The sequence below is a fragment of the Suricata suricatta genome, chromosome 17 (genome assembly GCF_006229205.1).
Source record: "Suricata suricatta isolate VVHF042 chromosome 17, meerkat_22Aug2017_6uvM2_HiC, whole genome shotgun sequence".
NCBI classification, from domain to species: Eukaryota; Metazoa; Chordata; class Mammalia; order Carnivora; family Herpestidae; genus Suricata; species Suricata suricatta.
The window spans coordinates 10764656-10772320 of record NC_043716.1 but is presented as its reverse complement, the minus strand read 5'-3'; the positions used below and the strand labels follow the sequence as shown (position 1 = coordinate 10772320).

Genomic DNA, 7665 nt, shown 5'->3' with positions numbered 1-7665 from the left:
CCCCCCCGTAATGGCCCCTTCCTTCCAGCCTCCCCTGACAACCTCCACTCCCCACCCTGCAGCCTCCTGGATATCTGTGCGCCTCAGGAGGGCAGGGGCCCTGCTGCTTTTTCCTCTGTATCCTCAGCACTCAGCTGTACCCCACCCCAATGTTAGCTGAGCCAAAAAGGGCTTGACACGAGAGGGGAGGGGCTGTGACCCAGGAATGGAGTAGAGAGCTTTGTCTTTCCTTCCTGACTGGCTACTGCACATGTCCTCGCTGGCCTTCAGGCCTGTCATCACCAGGCTTCTCTTTGCGCAGCATCCTTTAGAGCTGTGGTGAGGCCGAATAATGCACTGAACCCAAAGCCCCTCACCTGTCCCATCTGTCCATCTCTCCAGGCACTTTAATTGGCCCCTACTGGGGACAGTCTCCATGCTTAGGGCTTAGGACCCAGCAGATGAAGAAGCCCCTGCCCTCATCAGGCTGCAGTCTGGTGAGGGAGGCACGTGAAGGCGGCTCATTATACCGTTAATTATGTAATTACCACTGTGATAAGTGCCACAGAGGAACCCTGCAGGGACCCGGCAAGGAGGGGGGGCAGCAAGGCCTCCTCACGTGGTGCCTGGGGTGGAATGCCCTGAAGGTTGTTAGGTTAGCACCCCTGGGGGCCTCAGCCCCCTACATCTCCGCACCACCTTTCCAGCACTCCTAAGCTTTACCCTCCGAAGGGGCACAGCTGCCCAGGCACTCCACGACATCGCCAGTTTGTGCTGGTCCCAGGACTTCTCCTAGGGGCCTGGGAAAGTTCTGGGTGCTCCTCCTGTTCTCATGCCTTCACACGGAGGTCCTGCGTGTGCCCTCAAGCACCTGCGAGGTGCCCAGATTCTCCCGACAGGGCCCTGGCTCTGCCCTCGCAAAGCTCCGTGTGCATCATTTACACAGTATTTGACTCGCGGGAGCTTGGATGGCATACAGCCCACAGGTGGGTTCTCTTGAACTCTGGGGTGTTAAAACTTTTTACTTGGTTGATAGCATTTATTAAAATGCGAGACTTCCCTTTTTATACGTATGTAAAAAATACAACTCAGAAGCTCCGGCATCCTCACTCCCACAAGGCAGCAATCTGCGGAAGTTCAGTGGGGCTCCCCCTCGCTTCGGGACCAGGACCCTTAATTTGCCTCCATCCCCACCTGCTCTTCCCTCAGGTGCATTGCGTGCCGGGCCGAAGGGGACTGTTCTTTGTCAAATGAAGGAGGAGTTGTAGCGATAAGCCCCCCATGCCCACCCACCTAGTTGTTCTGCCATCGACTGCTTTTTCTGGATATTTTTATAGGGTTAATGTGACATTTACACATTATTCATTCAACAAATATTTATTGTTCTGGGATGTAGGGATGTGGCCATGAACAAAACCGGCCAAAATGCCTGCTCGCATGGAACTCTAGTTTTAAAGAGGAGAGACCAGTCATAAAGCCTGCCAACCGCAAGCGTACTAAATGGAGGTGAGCACTTCCATTTCCAGGGGAGGAGGAGACAAGGGGTACTCTTCCAAGCCCAGTGTTCAGGGAGGGGTACCAGGGAGAGTGGCCTGAGGAAAGGCTTAGAGCCGAGGGAGCAAGCTATGTAGATATCAGAACGGTATTCCCAGCATATGAAACAGCCAGTGCAAAGGCCCTGAGGCCCAGGGAGGTAAAAAACATTTGCCCAAGGCCACAGAGTCAGTCCGAAGCCAGCAGGCCACTGGCTGGGGCCTTGGTGCTTCCACTTCTGCAGGCAAGTGATGGTCCCTCAGGGCACATGGGACAAGCTACGGTGACAGGTTGGGCTCTCTCTTGCCACCTTTGCCTCCCCTCAAAGCCAGCAGACACACGGGTCCTGTGTCATCCACGTTGTACAGTTGCCTGCAAGGCCAGGAACTTCTTGGGGTTTGGTGGAGAGGACAGCAGAACAGCCTGGGAGACCCCCCTGTGGGTCGCCAAATGTGTGGGCCACCAGACCCCAGGCCTCCTAGTGCTTTGCATCCCAGGCAGCAGTCAGTACCCCCCATTTTTTCCTGTCCTCATTTTTGACAGCCATGGGGAGAGGTGATTTCATTTTTCTTGAATGGTGAACAAAATGATCTAAAAACAGTTACTGTCCACAAGAGACTGGTAAGTATGGAGCTGATCATAGGTGAGCTCCCCCCACACCCGGGGGAGGGGGAACTCTGGAATGCCAACCTCGCAGCTGCTGAATCCAGACTTGCTACCCTGCAGCTCCCCGCAGGGGACGGCTGGCTGGCTGGCCATTGCCCTTCACCACCTGGACCCTGGGTCCCTTTGGTTCAGATGGCCCAGGTCTGGGGCCACACCCCCAAAAACTGCACCATGGGGCGGTGGGGTATGGGTCCGGAGCGGGGCTTGGCTTCAGAAGTCAGGCACCCACGCTCATGCTGCCCAGTGGCTGGGCTGTGGGACTTCCGCAGGTGACTCCTGGAAATGGTGTTCCGGCTTCTAACTAGGCCTGGGGCTTCCTAGAGTTAGGACCCTTCACACACCCTGCCTTTTCCCCAGGGCGAGGCGACCTCCTGGAGAGTTAGACCCTGAGGACAAGACCTTCAATGCCTTAGGAGGGTCTCCAAGGCCTCCCCAGTCGGGTCCTTGGCCTAGACAGCATTGGTGGGCTTTGAGGGAAGGCTTTCCAAACGTCTGAAGAGTCCAGAAGTCCTATTCAGACTTCCTCCAAAGAGCCAAGGTCTCCGTCTCACCGGGCTCCTAGCCCCAGAGCCTGGCTGGGGACCCACCTGCTGCCTGCCGTCCGGAGAGCGTCCCGAGGCGGCCTTCCAGCTTCTTGTCCTGGCCTCTTAATATTCAGGACCTCCAGCCCCCAGGTCCTCCCCCTCAAGGCCCTGCAGAGGGGTATATCGGACTCCCCTGGGGTTCTCCCAAGAGAACCATGGGTGCCCACAATGAGAAGGGGTGCACACCAAGTGTGTTGGGGGGTCACCCATATGAGGTGGTCTCAAGGGACCATCCTCTGAGGTGGGGCTGCCTTGTTCTCTGAGATTCTGTCTGCCCCAGGGTCATTCCTCTATGTCCTGGGCAGGGCTTTCCCAGCTGGCTGAGTCCTTCCCTTCCAAGAGCCCTGGGCCAAGGACCCTCACCTGTCCCAGGGGCCTGCAGGGACTGGGCTGTTTGTCTTGTCCACTCCCTTCCCCTGTTCAAGCCAGGCCCTTAGGATTCAAAATAGACCCCACAGGACAGCAGGAAACCTGGCTAGTGATTTATCATTTTAATCAAGGCTTCCTGTTTAGTATTCATTACCCACCACAGATAGGGAGGCTCGAGGTGGGTCCTACATTCTGCACAACCCCCTGGACACCCCCGGCCCCATGCCCAGCCTCCTGACCCAGGTACCTTCTTCCTTCCTAGTTCCCAGGCCTTGAGTGGGTTGGGTTTGTACATTTTTCGCCTGCAGCTACAAATCAGGAAACCGGGTCATAAAACAACCTTGGATAAGTGGGTGGGATGGAACTTGGCCTCAGAGCCGCTGCTGGGGAACAGAAAGCTTCCTTCTCCCTCTCCTTTCCTTCCTCCCTCTCTCTTCCTCTCCATCTCCCCACCCTTCCCTTCTCCCACCACCCCTTGAACTCAGGAAAACCTCCAGCCACAGCCTCCCAGCTGGGCTCCATCAGGTCCGCTGTGGGGGCCATGGCCGCTCTGGCCCACACTGTGCCCGTGTCCCTGACCAGGGGCCTGCCCCAGGGAACTGGAGGGGCCGTGGGCCCAGTGACCTCTCTGAGGCTGCCCAGGGACAGCAGTTACCATAGTGATCGTGGGTGGCCAGTGAGCACCACTGCTCATGAGTGGGCCTCCCTAAGGCGGGGGGGTCTGACTCCCTGAATAGAAAGGGGGTCCTGGCCTGGTTTTCAGGGCCTCTCATGCTGCAGAGGGGACCTCTGCCCTTCCCTTGCGGCACCTTCCTGCTGTCATGCTCTAAGATGTCTTCCTCTAGGTGGGAGTTCTTGGCGTGGGGTCCGGGGGGAGGGAACGTTCCCCCGTGGTCCGGTCGCAGCTACTGCTGCAAGCATCCTGCAAAAGGAGCTTCGCTGTGGGCCGGCTCAAGGATAGTCTCTTGCCCTCCGAGCCTCACCTTTAGGGCAGAATAGTCAAAGCATGAACAGAGCAAACCTGTGCAGGGCAAGCACCTTGGTCCTATGGTGCCTTTGGTGGGGGGCAGACAGGGCTGGGCTCATCTCCCCCCACCCTCCAATTTCACAGCAGTGGAGATGGAGTGGGGAGAAGTAGTGAGTTCCATTGCCTCGGGCACTGGCCCTGAACCAGCTTTGTGCTGTGTGTGGCCTCCAGAGCGTGCCTGTCCCTGAGCCTGCCCTGTTCCCTAAGCCCAGTGGCCTGGGAAACCAACTTCCAGGAGTTGTCATAAGGGACATGTGTCATAAGCATCGCGTCTGGTGCCTAGAGGACACTCAAGACTGACCTCCTTCCCCTTGAGAACTTCAGAGATCAGGCCTTGACCAAGCATCTGCAACAAGAATGGGGGGTGGGGCTGGGCTGGCCCAGAAGGAGCCCCATGAGGGTGTGTTAGGGAGCGCCCTCCCCCAGCCCTTCTCCCTCCTGCTGAACCTACGGAGGCCAAACCCCAGTCTGCCCACCCCACTGCCCCCTCCTGCCCTCCCCGGGTTCAGAGGTCACCATCTCTCTGCCAAAGGGGCCTCTTTCTGCCCCCCTCCTGGTGCTGCCCACCCCTGCCTGCTGCCTGCCTCTCTCCCCCTCTCCTTGTCCTTTCCTGGTGCTCTTGAAAAGTAATCATAATCATAATAATTAATAACAACAGAGCCTGTGGCAGGCCCGAGGCAGCTCTTAAAGAGGCAGAGCCCCGTTTTCTCCTGGCAGATCTGGCGGACCTTGTTGGCTCTGAGAGATGGGCTTGGAAGCCATGCCTTTGTTCCCGCGGCCCCCCCACCTCCCGCCGCCTGGGGTTGGAGGGTGGTGTTGGGGTGAGCATTTTTGCCTGCATTCTCCATCAGGCACTGGGCTTCTCGTATTTTAATTGAACTGTCTTTTCTTAGAGATAGATGCTTTCACTGCATCCAGCTGCTCATGTACTGGGAAGCCCGCCTTTAATACAGCTCTGCTAAATTAAAAGACGCAGCAGCTGGACTGATTAAAGGGGAGGGGGACACTGGTCATAGTACTGTCTCTTTTTAAGTAATGTTTCTGGTAATGCGTTTTGGAGAATGTGAAGAAAAATAAAAAATACAAAAATACAAAAAAGCTGTAGAAATGTTAATGATATCCACAGGACACTCAGCAGGAAATGGGAGCGATCTGGGACTAATAAAAGCCGAAATGTAATTTGTGCAGATATACGAGGCGCAGCCTCCTGAGCGGGCCTGGGTGTGCGCATTTCGGGCTCATAAAACACCGGCCAGGGAGGCAGAGTGCGGTGTGATGTCCTCAGGAGCAGGCCTTGCTCACCACCGCCTGCCAACCGGTGACACCCGAATGAAAGTGACTGCTGACTGCTGCCGCCAGCCGGGCTGCGTGTCTGCTCATTTCCTCTGCCCGAGCGTGGAAGGGGCCACCTGCCGGTGCGGCGCTGGGGCCTTCTGGCCAGCAGCCTTCTCTGCGGAGGTCAGGTCAGGAGGCACGGGGCTGCCTCCCCAGCGAGAGCCCCCAAGCCAGAACCAAGTGATGCTTCCTGCTTCCTACTCCTCTGGGTTGGCGTGTCACAGCAGGCACCTCCTATAATGTTTGATCCGAGCCACCAGGGATGGGATTGAAGTGGGTCAGAAGGGCGGGCGCATTTCTCCTCATTGGGGATGCCTGTGATAAATCCAGGGCGAGGCTGGAGGGAAGGCACAGGGCTATATGCCAGGGGGCCTGCTGGCTTTGACGGGCCTGGGGGGCAGGGACTCGCCTTGGGGGACGCTGGTCCCCTCTGCAGCCCGGGTGCTTCTGTCCCCGAGTCAGGGCCAGCTGACTGCTGAGCTCAGGGGAGGTGGGCCTGGGCTGTGCTAACAGGGGTTCTGGGGGCTTCTGGCTGCCCCAGACAGGTCCTGCTCAGCTGGATGGAACCCCTCCCCAGACCCCAACGCCGAAAGTGGGATCCAGGGGAAGAGCAGAAGAGTGAGCCAGACCTCCTGAGGGAGCCCCCATCCCCCACTCCTCATCGCTCTCTTTCCTCATTCTCACATCTGTGTGTCTGTCTAGCTCTTCTGTCTCTTTATTCCTTTCTGGTCCTTCCTACAACTCTAGGTTCTTGTGGCCCCAAGCAGGCCACCCCTTCCTCTTCTGGTGTTGGGAATGAATGGCTGGGAACTGGAAAGTCCCTGGTGCCCCCATGGGGGCCTGGGTCTTTCTTTCTGCCTCCTGGCTCACCCACCAGCAGCATGGTTGTGGGTAAATCCCGATCCCCCAGGGCCTCTGGCTGAATGCCGGACTCCTTGATGTGATTTCTCTTGAGCCTGGAATGTCCCTCGCTCCTCCCTCCAGCCCTCCCACCTTTGAGGGTCTTCTGGGGTGACCTGACCCCCAGTCGGTTCGGGGGCCCTTTGGCCTTGGACGCTTTGGGCCAGCCTGTGTTTGTGAGCCCAGCTGCTCTGCCCTGAAGGTCCCACTCCTTCCTCCGGGGTCATTTCCTGATCCAAGATCTTGCTTTGGGGCTGGTTAGACCTCCCCAGGGACGCAAGCCCCTAAAATCATAAACAGATGGGCTCTTGGCCTGGTATGCCCTGATCCTGACCCTGCAGAGTCAGAGACAGGAGGGGCCGACCAGAGGGGCTAGGGCTGCGTCACAGCCAGCTGTGGGGCGCTCCTCTGTGGTCAAGGGACTGCGGCTGTGTCCCCCATTAGCATGCACACCGTCACTCTGGGACACGTAGTCTGTTTACGCACCTAGGATACCAAAAACAGGAGGCAGGTGCCGCTGTCCTGCGTTACTGGGAGTCGGAGAAGGGGACGTTTTATGCTTACAATGGCTCCACAGCCCCTAATCGACGTCTGCTAGAAGGAACAGACAGATTCCAGATGGCATGGCAGTGATAGAGGAGGTGTGTGTGCACGCGCCTGCGTGCGGGCTGTGCGCGCGCCTGTGTGTGTGTGTGTGTGTGTGTGTGTGTATGTGCGCGTGCACTCTCCACAGGCCTCCGTGAGTAGCTTCTCTGGGCAGGGGCGATCCTCCCTTGGTCCCCACATGGCAGGGTCATGCTCGAACACTACTGCGCTGGGACTGGATTGCAGGGCCCAGTGGCCCCGGGGGGACCCGGGGGTGGGATCGCTCTGCTAAATGATTTTATGCCGACACGGTCGTCGGTGGGGGTGGGGGGAGTGCTGGGGGGTGGGGGGCGTGGAGGGGAGGAGCTGGCCGGGAGCAGGGTGGGGTGGCCGCTCCCAGCCAGAGACCTGGCACTGGGCAGCCGGTCTGCGCCTCTCGCAGTGGTGGCCGTCCTTGGGAAGGCTCAGCTGGCAGCGGGCGATGTCAGAGCGGGAATCACAGAGCACACCTCCCCGACACAGAAGTTGTCAATATGTGCACAGCTGGTGGGGAGGCTCAGGCAAAGGGGAGACCATTAAGAGCTGCGGGGAGAGGGCAGGGCGGGAGAGGGGTGGGAGGCAGGCTTTCTGAGGGGAAGGGAAATGGCCCGTCTGAATTGCTCTCCCTTCCTTCCCCCTCCCCTCCCC

General features: G+C 58.3%; 1 protein-coding gene across 1 annotated transcript in view; it reads left to right on the top strand.

The window, feature by feature from the left end:
• RAI1 (retinoic acid induced 1) overlaps nucleotides 1-7665 on the top strand; it is a 55952-nt gene that overhangs the window by 32334 nt on the left and 15953 nt on the right. The window lies entirely within an intron of this gene.